Below are 13,833 nucleotides of genomic sequence, written 5' to 3' on the forward strand. Positions count from 1 at the left end.
CTGGTGGCCGGGGCTGTCCCCATGGGGCCCGGCCGTGCTCAGCCCGAAAAGGCAACGTGGGTTCCCCTTCCCATGGGCTCACCACCTGTGGGAGGGGCCAAAGGGGTCGGGTGCGTAGGGAGTTGGGCGGCAGCCAAAGGCGGGGGCCTTGGCGGTCCGACCCCCAGCTGCTGAAGCTAACTCTTGGGACATGGAATGTCACCTCTCCGACTAGTTCCGACTAGATATAGTCGGACTCTCCTCCACACACAGCTTGGGTTCTGGTACCAATCCTCTCGAGAGGGGTTGGACTCTCTTCCACTCTGGAGTTGCCCATGGTGAGAGGCGCAGGGCAGGTGTGGGCATACTTATTGCCCCCCGGCTTGGCGCCTGTACGTTGGAGTTTACCCCGGTAGACGAGAGGGTAGCCTCCCTCCGCCTTCGTGTGGGGGGACGGGTTCTTACTGTTGTTTGCGCTTATGCACCGAACAGCAGTTCAGAATACCCACCCTTTTTGGAGTCCTTGGAGGGTGTGCTAGAGAGCGCCCCCTCTGGGGACTCCCTCATTCTACTGGGGGACTTCAACGCTCACGTGGGCAATGACAGTGAGACCTGCAGGGGCGTGATTGGGAGGAACGGCCCCCCCGATCAGAACCCAAGTGGTGTTCTGATATTGGACTTCTGTGCTCGTCACGGTTTGTCTATAACGAACACCATGTTCAAACATAGGGGTGTCCATATGTGCACTTGGCACCAGGACACCCTAGGCCGCAGTTCGATGATCGACTTCGTAATCGTGTCATCGGACTTGCGGCCGCATGTTTTGGACACTCGGGTGAAGAGAGGGGCGGAGCTGTCAACTGATCACCACCTGGTGGTGTGTTGGCTCCGATGGCGGGGGAAGATGCTGGCCAGACCTGGCAGGCCCAAACGTATTGTGAGGGTCTGCTGGGAACGTCTGGCAGAATCCCCTGTCAGAAAGAGTTTCAACACCCACCTCCAGCAGAACTTCTCCCTTGTCCCGGGGGAGGTGGGGAACATTGAGTCCGAGTGGGCCATGTTCCGCACCTCCATTGTTGAGGCGGCTGATCAGAGCTGTGGCCGTAAGGTGGTTGGTGCCTGTCGTGGCGGCAATCCCCGAACCCGCTGGTGGACACCAGCGGTAAGGGATGCCGTCAAGCTGAAGAAGGAGGCCTATCGGGCCTTTTTGGCCTGTGGGACTCCGGAGGCAGCTGACAGGTACCGGCTGGCCAAGCGGACTGCGGCTTCGGCGGTCGCCGAGGCAAAAACCCGGACATGGGAGGAGTTCGGCGAGGCCATGGAAAACGACTTCCGGACGGCTTCGAGGAAATTCTGGTCCACCATCCGGCGCCTGAGGAGGGGAAAGCAGTGCACCATTAACACTGTGTATAGTGAAGATGGTGTACTGCTGACCTCCACTCGGGACGTCGTGAGCCGGTGGGGAGAATACTTCGAGGCCCTCCTCAATTCCACCGACACGCCTTCCTTTGAGGAAGCAGAGTCTGGGGACTCCGTAGTGGGCTCTTCGATCTCTGGGGTTGAAGTCACTGAGGCGGTTGGAAAGCTCCTCGGTGGCAAGGCTCCGGGGGTAGATGAGATCCGCCCGGAGTTCCTGAAGGCTCTGGATGTTGTAGGGGTGTCGTGGCTGACACGTCTCTACAACATCGCGTGGACATCGGGGACAGTGCCTTTGGATTGGCAGACCGGGGTGGTGGTCCCCCTTTTTAAGAAGGGGGACCGGAGGGTGTGTTCCAATCATAGAGGGATCACACTCCTCAGCCTCCCTGGTAAAGTCTATTCAGGGGTGCTGGAGAGGAGAGTCTGCCGAGAAGCCGAATCTCGGATTCAGGAGGAGCAGTGTGGTTTTCGTCCCGGCCGTGGAACAGTGGACCAGCTCTACACCCTCGGCAGGGTCCTCGAGGGTGCATGGGAGTTCGCCCGATCAGTCTACATGTGTTTTGTGGATCTGGAGAAGGCGTTCGACCGTGTGCCTCGGGGAGTCCTGTGGGGGGTGCTCCGGGAGTACGGGGTACCGAGCCCCTTGGTAAGGGCTGTTCGGTCCCTGTACGACCGGTGTCAGAGTTTGGTCCGCATTGTCGGCAGTAAGTCGAATTCGTTCCCAGTGAGGGTTGGACTCCGCCAAGGCTGCCCTTTGTCACCGATTTTGTTCATAATTTTTATGGACAGAATTTCTAGGCGCAGCCGAAGCGTTGAGGGGGTCCGGTTTGGTGACCTCAGCATTGAATCTCTGCTTTTTGCAGATGATTTAGTGCTGTTGGCTTCATCAAGCCGTGACCTCCAACTCTCACTGGAGCGGTTCGCAGCTGAGTGTGAAGCAGTTGGGATGAAGATCAGCACCTCCAAATCCGAGACCAAGGTCCTCAGTCGGAAAAGGGTGGAGTGCCCTCTCCGGGTCGGGGATGAGATACTGCCCCAAGTGGAGGAGTTCAAGTATCTTGGGGTCTTGTTCACGAGTGACGGTAGGAGGGAGCGGGAGATCGACAGGCGAATCGGTGCGGCGTCTGCAGTAATGCGGACTCTGCACCGGTCCGTAGTGGTGAAGAAGGAGCTGAGCCGAAAGGCAAAGCTCTCGATTTACCAGTCGATCTACGTTCCTACCCTCACCTATGGTCACGAGCTTTGGGTCGTGACCGAAAGAACAAGATCCCGGATACAAGCGGCCGAAATGAGTTTCCTCCGCAGGGTGTCCGGGCTCTCCCTTAGAGGTAGGGTGAGAAGCTCGGTCATCCGGGAGGGACTCGGCGTCGAGCTGCTACTCCTCCGCGTAGAGAGGAGCCAGCTGAGGTGGCTCGGGCATCTGGTCCGGATGCCTCCCGGACGCCTCCCTGGAGAGGTGTTCCGGGTATGTCCCACCGGCGGGAGGCCCCGGGGACGACCCAGGACATGCTGGAGAGACTATGTCTCTCGGCTGGCCTGGGAACGCCTTGGGATCCCGCCGGAGGAGCTGGTTGAAGTGGCTGGGGAGAGGGAAGTCTGGGCTTCCCTGTTAAAGCTGCTGCCCCCGCGACCCGACCCTGGAACAAGCGGAAGATAATGGATGGATGGATGGATGTGTTATGATCTCCAATAAGACTCCAAAGTCGATCTTTTTGTTCTTCTTAGTATTTTACTCATTGCCTGCTATTGACAGCTGTAGACATCCAACTCGTTTAAACTGGAAAGAATGGTTGTGAATGCTCATCTTTCAGTGTCAGTGGCGACACTAGACATCCAATTCATTTTGACTGGAAGGGTTGGCAGTAGTCATTCGCTGCTAGCCTCTCCTAGCCAAAATGGATATGGACGTCTGGTGCCGTCAATGGCAACCAAACGTTGTGTAAAAATGAGTGCCCTATATAGGATTAAAATTGCAAAATCTTTCACTCCAAGTCAAGAAAATGAATGTTTAATAGTTAACACATTTTCTCTTTTTAAGAAATGAACTTCTGATGGAAGGGAAAAAAAAAAGAGCAAAAGTCACTGACCATCCACGTCAAAGTGTTTCCAGATGTCGATGAACTGGGCGGCTGTGAGCTCGGCCAGGTGCAGGTGAGGTTGCTGAGTCTGGGCTGCCATCTCGTCTGTCCCCCGTGGATTGGATGCACTTGCACGCAGGGCCGGCCCAGGCCACTTGGGGGCCCTAAGCAAAATGCCAAGGGGCCCATATTTTTGGCCCACCATTTCGTCACAGAGTACTGTGAAACCCATACATGCAATCCAACCCATACGTCCACATTTTGTATATTAATCAGATTTTGTTGCACTGCATACTTCAAACTTCTCACCCCAAATGATTGTCAGTACTTACAGTAGATGGCGCCAAACCTTTTTCTGATTGGTATACTACTTGATAATAATGTCCGATATAAATGAAATGACTATATCTACGCTCTCCAGTCCAAATGCATATTATGCCAATATTTCGTTTTACTACAATCAGCGGAAGCCGTACATTTGCCGTTGCCGACAGGTGACAGCTTGCTCCGCTTTACTTGATTCGCTCCAGGCTTTTGCCCTGCAGCTAATGGCAATTACCAGTACGACATATTGACAAGCTCAGCTGACAACAGCGTTCAAGTCGGAGTGTCTTGCACAACAACAACAACAACAACAACAACATAAACAACATGCTCAATTACCGCGATACTGTTGTAGGGCTGCAGCTATAGAATATTTTAGTAATCGATTAATTGATGGACCAGTCAGTTGGAATATTCGAGTAATCGGATTAGAAACATGAAAAATTAAAATACCTGAGCTCAGCCTCAAAGAGTATAATTATTATTATTTTTTTTTAATGAGGATCTATGTACAACAAAAGAACAATTGGCTAACTTGCATAGAAAAAGTCAGCTAGCTTAAATGCTATAAAATGCTGAAGTTTTTTTCACAATGCTCTTAACAAATGATTCAGACACATATTCCCACAAAAAACGGCTAAATATACCTATAAACTAAATTATGAATACATTAAAAAAACATTAGCTCAAACAAAAACTTAGCTCACGTTGGTCTTAACAGGGAGCAGTTGGATTCAGCCATGTAAAAAGAGGCAGACCAGAGGGCAGTGCATCCACCCTAATCAATAAAAGTAAATGCAAACAATTTCAAAATAAACCATTACAATGCCACTTTCATTAAACAAATACTCAAAGCAACAACATTTAATTCGAATGTTTTTTCTAATCGAATACTCGAGTTCATCGATTAATCGTTGCAGCACTATACTGTTGTTTCTTTTCTTCTACGATTTTCTTCTTTCCTTTCTCTGCTCCAGAGGGATAAATTCTCTTCCACATATCCGTGCATCTATTTTCCAAGCAAGTTTGAGCACCAATCATCGCAAAGCAGGTTTAACGTCACTCCCCAGGTTGCCAGATTGTAATGACAAGAAAATGGATGTTTGCATAGATCAACGGCAATGCGCCCCACATTATTCACGATGCCCTATTAACAACCTATAAAATGAGGTTTCCAGATTGGGGCCCCGCCCCCGAGTGGTCAGGGGCCCTAAGCAGCTGCATAGTCTGCGTATAGGCTGGGCCGGCCTTGATCCTATCCTATTGTTTAGCCACAACTGGATTCATTACCTTGTTACTTTTAATCCTTCACACAGCCGCTGGAAACAAATGTTTTATCCATCTGCAGGCGACCATCGTGATTTTACAGCACTATTTGGGTGTGTGTCTGCCTTAAGGCAAAACACCACCGCTTTTGTCCAACGGCGTCGCTGAAATCGACTAAAACTGAAAAGTGACCAAGTGTTGCCATTGACAGCACTTAAACCTCCACTCCATTTGAACTGGAAGGGCTGGAAGCGAACGAACGTATTCGCTGTCCCCCTCCTTGTTCAAATGGAGTGTATGTTTACTAGTGACAAACAGATTGAAATTCACAGACAAAAAAAAAATAAACTAAATGATTGTACACGTACATGACAAAGCAGTACTAACAAAGCATTTGTAATTGCAATCATTTTCTGGGAGAAATTGAGCATTAACTGACAGAATTGCATGGGTGCCAATACTTTTGGCCAGCAGTGTACGTCGGCTCCTTCATTGATGATGTGAGTATGCGTTGTAAAGTGAATTAATGTCGCTGCACATAGACTGTGAACATTCCTCACAATGCTTGGTGGAGAAACAGTTGTGATGATGTCTTCTTGGGTCCGTTTTTTTCCCCGATCGTACACAATCGTGATCTAGTTTTTATCGGCCATGACTGTTTGCTTGGATGACCAAACGTCCTCTTTGCCCGGACATGTCCACTTTTCACGTCCTGTCCGTTGCATCCGGCTTGATTTATAAATTCTGATGATCTGATGGGATGGTAGCATGTCTGATTAAGTGTTTACGAAAGTGAAATGCCATGGAAATATCCAATCTTGCCTAGCTTTCTAAATAAAACCTGTGATTGCAGGTGAACCAGCTTATGAAATGAGGGAGACTGACCCAGACTGGGCACCACCCCTACATCTGGGACACACATCTGTTACACCGACAAACACTGCACGCTCTGCAAGACGAACGTGAGCAGCTACGGAAAGAGACACTGCAAGCACCAGAGATGGGGGTCCAGCAGGATGCAAACATTGAAGAGCTGCAGACCAAGGAGGGACCATCTGAGCCTGGTGAAATAAACAGTCACCAACAGAATGAGGAAGGGACACCTGACGCTGGAGAAGAAAGTGGTCAGCTACAGACTGAAGAGGGGACACATGAAGCTGGAGAAAAAGGTGATCAGCTAATCACGGAGGATGAGACGCACAACACCAATCAGGATGTGACACAGACTGTGATTATTGACCGTTTTGAAATTTTCACAGAAAACTCATCAAATCTGAAAGCACGTGCCCAAATGTTTTCCAGCTACAAGCACCACCACACTATGAAGTATTTAATATGTATTACACCCAAGGGAGCCATTTGTTTCTTATCAAAAGGCTGGGGAGGGCGTACAAGTGACAAACATATAACCCTGAACAGTGATTTTTTTGTTTTTTAAATATTTGTTACCTGGGGACAATGTCTTGGCTGACAGAGGTTTTGACATGCAAGAATGTGTGGGCATGTAGTGTTCAGATGTCAAACTCCCAGCATTTACAAAAGGCCGCTGTCAGCACATTTGAGAATCCATGTTGAAAGGGTCATCGGAAATGTTTGTCAGAAGTATAAGATCTTAAAAGGGAACCATACCCATAAACATGATTCTTCCATGTGAAGGGGAAGAAGCCCCAATGTTGGATAAGGTCACTTTCTACATACTGTACTACATAGACGTCATCATTTTGTAAGTGGGCCAATTTTGCACTTTCCCCAATAAGTTCGTTTTTATTTGGAATTTGGGAATTAGATGAACTCAAGACACCCCTCTCAACATTTTAGCATCTCTGAACATCGTCATTTTTGTTTTTCTAATTGCCAGCTAGGAATGGAGGCATCGTCTTCACAACCAACAAAAATGCAATTTTATTATTACTATCATCTAGAATTTTTCCTCCGTGTCATGTCCTGCTTTTTTGTGTTGACACTTGCCTTTGTGTTTCTCAGTGTACATCAGAAGCGATGACCGGCCACCATGCTTTGCTGCCTAAACTGCGCCTGAGAAGTACATGTACAAACAAGGTATTGTTCTGGATGCCTTTTAAAAAAACAACAACATCTCCTTCATTTAAAAAATGAATTGAACTACATTATTTCTTCTTGTCTGATGTTTTTTTACGCCTGACAGCTAGGAAAAACTGCCATGCCGTCACCGCAGCTCCAACAGACCAGCAGATCCTTGGCCAGCTCACGGTGACCTTTGGGAAATACAAAGGCAAGACCTTCTGTGGCTTATGGAGGAAGATGTCTGCTATGTCAAGTAGTGAGTATAAATAAGAAATTAATGTGTGTCTTTGTTACCCAAAAGAAAATAAAAAAATCAGTTTAAAACAACTACTGCATGCTCTCTTAAAAAGTCTCCTCGATAGCCACGTGAAGGAGAGGCGACGACAGATGGGAAGGTGCGACACCAAAACTGGGGAGTGGTGGCTGAAGGAGCAGCTTCTACGCTACGTGGATATGTTCCCTCCGGTGTCATGCCACTTGGAGCAGAACATCGACCGGGCCATCTGCGGGCATGGCAGCTTCCGGTCCTTCACGTTCGAGGAGATGTGGCAGTTTTATGACCTCTCCAAGTTCTTCCGTAACGATCTCGCCAAAAGCGCAGAAGAATGGAAGATGGTCCAGGAAGCCTTCTGCTTCGTGCGTCAGTGGCTACTGATGACAGAGTAGGACATCAATGTCACGTTAAGCGATTTCGACTGTACATCCTCACAAAGGAGGAGGAGGTCAGTAGGTCGATAAAAAAATAACATAATTTCCTTTGCCAGTGTTTTAATGCATTTCAGGGCTTACCCGTGATATTTATTTTTTGTTCTGTAGCAAGCTAAAGGCAAAGTTGCACCAGCTACGCCCCTCACGTCAGCTTGTGCATCAGCATTAGCAGCATTATCAACATGACCTGCTGTAGCAAATACACCATCTTCAGCAGCAGTAGCAGCAGCACAACAACAAGCACCACCACCACAAGGTGATGATGAAGACTGGCAATGTAAAATACTACGCGCCTGTGCGCTTTTTGCCCAATCTGCACAGGGTCACAAAAAATATTGATAAAAAAAAAAAAAAAAAAAGACCTACATGGTCAAGGCGTCCACGTCCAAAGGACTTTCTGGCAGGTCTTTTGAAAACTTTGTAAATTTTAAGGAGGCGGTCAATGACCTTGTAAAATAAAACATATTGAGATGTACTTCATGTCTCAGCTACTTCTTTTTACACACACAAATAACCATATTGCTCGGCATAGCATATAGTCCTGTATATTGTGCACTTTCCCAATGAGTGCTCACAGAAAATTAAAAACCTAGTCCTTATTTCTCAACACGTCAATATCTGCAAAACACTTGCTTATCATTAAACTTATTTAAGACTCAATACAGGCTGCTTAACTTTTACTGTGTACTATATCTCCTTTATTTAAATACAAGAAAAAAAAAACTGGAATTTGAGTGTAATAACAAATACATTTAAGGCATACAGAAATTGGGAAAAGTCCAAATGCCCATAATTGAAAGTGGGGAAAAAATAGGCCAAGACAACACAACAGCTAAAACAGTAATGAAGAAATCTATAATGCTGCGCTTCGGACCACGACGCCACTTGAAGGAAACAACGTCGAACTTTGGTCCCGCCCTCCCGCAGCCTCTGAACAGATGCTCAACCACCCTGCAGAATGGAAAGATGCCAAGGCCACCCAGAGTTAACTTGTTACCTGTTGGGCAGAATGACATCGTGAATGAAAATTTAAAACCTAGTAACTTACTTCTAATGGAATACTAGTTTCTTAACACTTGTATATCTGATTAACACTTGCATATTGCAGTTTGCTATTGGCCTAGTTCAGGAGTCGGCTATCATTTTATTTATTTTAACATCAACACTACCTCCTTCGTACACTTAAATTTATTTTTAGGTAGTACTAGTGTATATTATTTATTTATGTACTATTGACATTAATTTATTGTGTGATGCACTAATAGGGTGTTGCTATTTTTAATGTCATTGTACTATTTGAATGACAGAGCCTATTCTATTCTAACATTCAAACAGCCGTATTCAACCGCCTGCAACTACCACAGAAAAGACAACACACAAATGGACCTAAAATATGAATGAATGAGCTCATCTGTGTATACGTATTTTATATATTCTGCGGGGGAAAATTCACCTAACAAAGGCATTTAGGATTCTTTTACATTGGCCAAAAACACACCTCCTTAAAATAAATTTAAAAAGCTTTGAAATGTTATAAATATTCTTAATTCCAGAATAAATATGGTTCAAAACATTATTTGAAAGCAGATTTTTCTTGATTTAGGTAAAAAATGACCAACGTTTAGATGTATGTGCTTAATAAGAACAAATGGCAATATTTACTGAAGTAAGTAAGTGGGATAATCTCACATTCATCTGTTAGTCTTTAACGCGCAAAACAAGATGGAGAAAATGATTTGACTAGACTATGTGGGCCTAAAGTGCAGTAAGTAACTGGAATTAGTGCTCATTGTTTAAATACACTTTCAACTCATTCATAAACTGTTTTACAAAAAACTCATAGCTGCCACCCTGGAGGGGATGTTCAATCCGAGTGGGTTCGGTCACAGATTGCAGACCGGAAGAACTGGCCAATCAGAGCAGGGTTGGGGTACCACCCCACACTCTGGACTGATGACCAATCAGAGAGAGCGTCTTTAACAGTAGGGCAGAATGCTACAAATCAGTCAACTTTTTGCAATTTGAAGACAGAGGCCGCATCGCTCCTGACCTTTGACCCTTGACCCTAATGTTTGACCCAGGGCGTCAACGTTGCATGCAGGTGTCGCCAGAGTTCGATTGCACTTCACGTGGGAGGAGGCCCCAAAAGACTGTAAGGTGGTTGTAAAGTGTATTGTGTTAGGGCTCCTTGATTGCAGGCTGGGAGACCAGACGGGCGTAGACGCCGACAGCTGCAAGCCATCGAAATCAGCCGCCTTTATAAGCCAGCTCGTCGTTGCCGCTCGTCGCCAGACCAAACTTTCAGTAATCCCGTCAGTGAAGTCCAGCATTCAGGTATTTACCACATTAATTCTTACCCGGCTAATCAGACCTCTTGTTCCGTCCCAGGATTCCCCGTGCCTGCTCCCTGAATTGTACCGACGCCTGATTGAGCTCCTGTCAACACCTGCCAGCTACACGCCAAGTGCACGTGCGGTGCTGCGACTTGTGCTCAAATAAACTTTTGAAAATCACCACAGCCACCCTTGTCTGCTTTGGGGTCCACTTCCCAGCGCACCCTAACAGCTTGGTCTGGCCATCACGGACCCCGCGGACATGGATCCGAGTTATGCTTCCCCGTCACCCCCCGCCGTTGATCGACACGCTCAAGCCCTCGAATATCTTTACCAAAAGGTAGGAGAAATTTCTGAGGCACTACAGTCTCTCCAGGCGCAGTTCACGCCGCTTCCCCTGCATCCGACGTCACCACCCCGCCGAGACTTCATCTCCCCAACGCCTCGCGAGCCGCACGTGCCACCCCCTGCCCCCTACGATGGCGACTTGGGCTCTTGTCGTGCCTTTTTAGTGCAGTGCGGTCTCGTGTTCGATCAACAGCCACAAACATACGGCAGCGAGCGGGCCAAGATCGCTTACCTGATCGGGTGCCTTCGCGGTCCAGCTTTAGCCTGGGCCACAGCTGAGTGGGACAAGGGCTCGGCGGCGTGCGCCTCATATGACTGCTTCACAGCCGAGATGCGCAAAGTTTTCGACCACCCGGTCCGTGGTAAGGAAGCCGCCAAACGCCTAATGTCCATCCGTCAGGGGGGGCGCAGCGTCGCAGAGTTCTCCGTGGAGTTCCGCACGCTTGCAGCTGAGAGCCAATTCAACGACGCCGCGCTTCAAGAGGTCTTCACCGGCGCACTCAGCGAATCGCTCAAGGACGAGTTGGCTTCCAGGGACGAGCCAGGGAATCTCGATCAGCTCATCGATCGTTCGATTCGAATCGACAATCGACTTCGCGAAAGACGACGTCAACGCAGCGAGCCGCCGCCTTTCAAGTTTCACTGTCCCGCTGCCCAGAGTATGGCCCTACTTCCGGGTATTCCCCACACATCGTCGCCTCTACACTGCCCTCTGCTGAGAGCCCCGAGCCCATGCAGCTAGGGAGAGCCAGGCTCACTGAGGAGGAACGCACACGTAGGCTCGCTGCCCAGCTATGCATCTACTGTGGCCAAGCAGGGCATTTCCTCCGCCATTGTCCGGTGCGTCCGGGAAACGGGCAGGCTCACCAGTAGGTGAGGAAATACTGGTGAGTCATGCGTTTAACAATTCCTCAGCTCGGCTCCAGCTCCCCGCCACACTTACTTGGAAAGACCAGTCCTGCAGAGTGAAGGCTTTTGTTGATTGTGGTGCTGATCAAAGTTTTATTGATCGCAGGTTGGTGAAACAGCTGGGCGTCGGAACGCGCTCGTTACCTGTCCCGTTAAAGACCATCGCACTCAATGGACAGGTGCTGTTTAGTGTGGGGGAGCAAACCGACCCTGTCCACCTTCTTCTAACGGGTAACCACCAAGAGGTACTCAGTCTATTAGTAATCGATTGCCCTCACACGCCGCTGGTTCTTGGCCTACCCTGGCTCAAGACTCACAGCCCAGCGGAGGATTGGACCCATCCCAAGCTCACTGCATGGAGTGCCTTTTGCCATAAAAATTGTTTAAAATCTGCCCTAGCTCCGGCCTATCCTGTCCAGAACCCAGACCAGCTAGACCTCTCATCAGTCCCTGAGTGCTACCATGACCTGAGCCTAGTCTTCAGTAAAGACCGAGCAGTGGCCCTGCCCCCCCACCGCCCTTATGACTGTGCCATAGACCTACTTCCTGGCGCCGCCCTGCCAAAGGAGCGCATTTATAAGATCTCGGAAGCTGAGAGGGAGGTGCTGCAGTCCTATATCAGAGTCCTTGGCCACAGGTATAATTCGTCCGTCCTCATCCCCGGTCGGCGCCGGCCTCTTCTTTGTGGGGAAAAAGGATGGCACATTGAGGCCCATCATTGATTTCCGTGGCCTCAACAAAATCACCATTAAGAACACGTACCCACTCCCCCTGATGGACTCGGCGTTCACACCCCTCCATGGCGCGCGTATATTCACCAAGCTCGACCTACGCAGCGCTTATCATCTGGTCCGTGTCAGAGAGGGAGATGAGTGGAAGACCGCGTTTAACACTCCCCTGGGCCATTTTGAGTATCTCGTCATGCCTTTTGGACTCACTAATGCCCCGGCGGTTTTCCAGAACCTGGTCAATGACGTGCTGAGAGACATGATCAACAGGTTTGTTTTTGTTTATCTTGATGACATCCTGATTTTCTCTCCTAACCTCACAGAGCACGAGCAGCACGTACGCCAGGTGCTCCAAAGACTCCTGGAAAACCGTCTGTTTGTGAAGGCAGAAAAGTGCGAGTTCCACGTCCCAGAGACCAAATTCCTGGGCTACGTCATTGCCAAGGGTGAACTCCGCATGGACCCTGGTAAGCTAACCGCAGTGGTAGAGTGGCCACGGCCCACCGATCGGAAACAACTCCAACGTTTCCTCGGGTTCGCAAACTTTTATCGGGGGTTCATCAGGAATTACAGCAGGGTCGCAGCACCGCTAACGGCCCTCACATCGACCGTTTCACCGTTTCGCTGGTCTGACTCTGCTGACGCTGCCTTCAGGTACCTTAAGCAACGCTTTACTTCAGCCCCCGTGCTGGCACATCCTGACCTTGCCTTACAGTTCATTGTGGAGGTGGATGCCTCTGAAATGGGCGTGGGAGCAGTCTTGTCCCAACGACAGACTGGCGATGGCAAGGTGCACCCCAGTGCATTTTTCTCCCGCAGACTAACCCCCGCCGAGCAAAACTATAGCATTGGGGACCGCGAGTTGCTGGCTGTTAAACTTGCCCTGGAGGAGTGGCGGCACCTGCTGGAGGGAGCTCGCCAGCCTTTCATCGTTTTGACTGATCACATATATTATTTATTTATGTACTATTGACATTAATTTATTGTGTGATGCACTAACAGGGTGTTGCTATTTTTAATGTCATTGTACTATTTGAATGACAGAGCCTATTCTATTCTAACATTCAAACAGCCGTATTCAACCGCCTGCAACTACCACAGAAAAGACAACACACAAATGGACCTAAAATATGAATGAATGAGCTCATCTGTGTATACGTATTTTATATATTCTGCGGGGGAAAATTCACCTAACAAAGGCATTTAGGATTCTTTTACATTGGCCAAAAACACACCTCCTTAAAATAAATTTAAAAAGCTTTGAAATGTTATAAATATTCTTAATTCCAGAATAAATATGGTTCAAAACATTATTTGAAAGCAGATTTTTCTTGATTTAGGTAAAAAATGACCAACGTTTAGATGTATGTGCTTAATAAGAACAAATGGCAATATTTACTGAAGTAAGTAAGTGGGATAATCTCACATTCATCTGTTAGTCTTTAACGCGCAAAACAAGATGGAGAAAATGATTTGACTAGACTATGTGGGCCTAAAGTGCAGTAAGTAACTGGAATTAGTGCTCATTGTTTAAATACACTTTCAACTCATTCATAAACTGTTTTACAAAAAACTCATAGCTGCCACCCTGGAGGGGATGTTCAATCCGAGTGGGTTCGGTCACAGATTGCAGACCGGAAGAACTGGCCAATCAGAGCAGGGTTGGGGTACCACCCCACACTCTGGACTGATGACCAA

General features: G+C 48.2%; 1 long non-coding RNA gene across 1 annotated transcript; it reads left to right on the forward strand.

Moving 5' to 3' along the window:
- The first annotated feature begins 2,985 nt into the window (after positions 1 to 2,985).
- Positions 2,986 to 8,262, forward strand: LOC130923754 (uncharacterized). The gene is made up of 6 exons (XR_009064768.1): positions 2,986 to 3,549; positions 5,920 to 6,235; positions 7,050 to 7,124; positions 7,231 to 7,365; positions 7,460 to 7,831; positions 7,926 to 8,262. It is a non-coding gene; the product is annotated as an uncharacterized LOC130923754 (long non-coding RNA).
- The last annotated feature ends 5,571 nt before the right edge of the window (positions 8,263 to 13,833 follow it).

Source organism: Corythoichthys intestinalis, chromosome 1 (genome assembly GCF_030265065.1).
Source record: "Corythoichthys intestinalis isolate RoL2023-P3 chromosome 1, ASM3026506v1, whole genome shotgun sequence".
NCBI lineage: Eukaryota > Metazoa > Chordata > Actinopteri > Syngnathiformes > Syngnathidae > Corythoichthys > Corythoichthys intestinalis.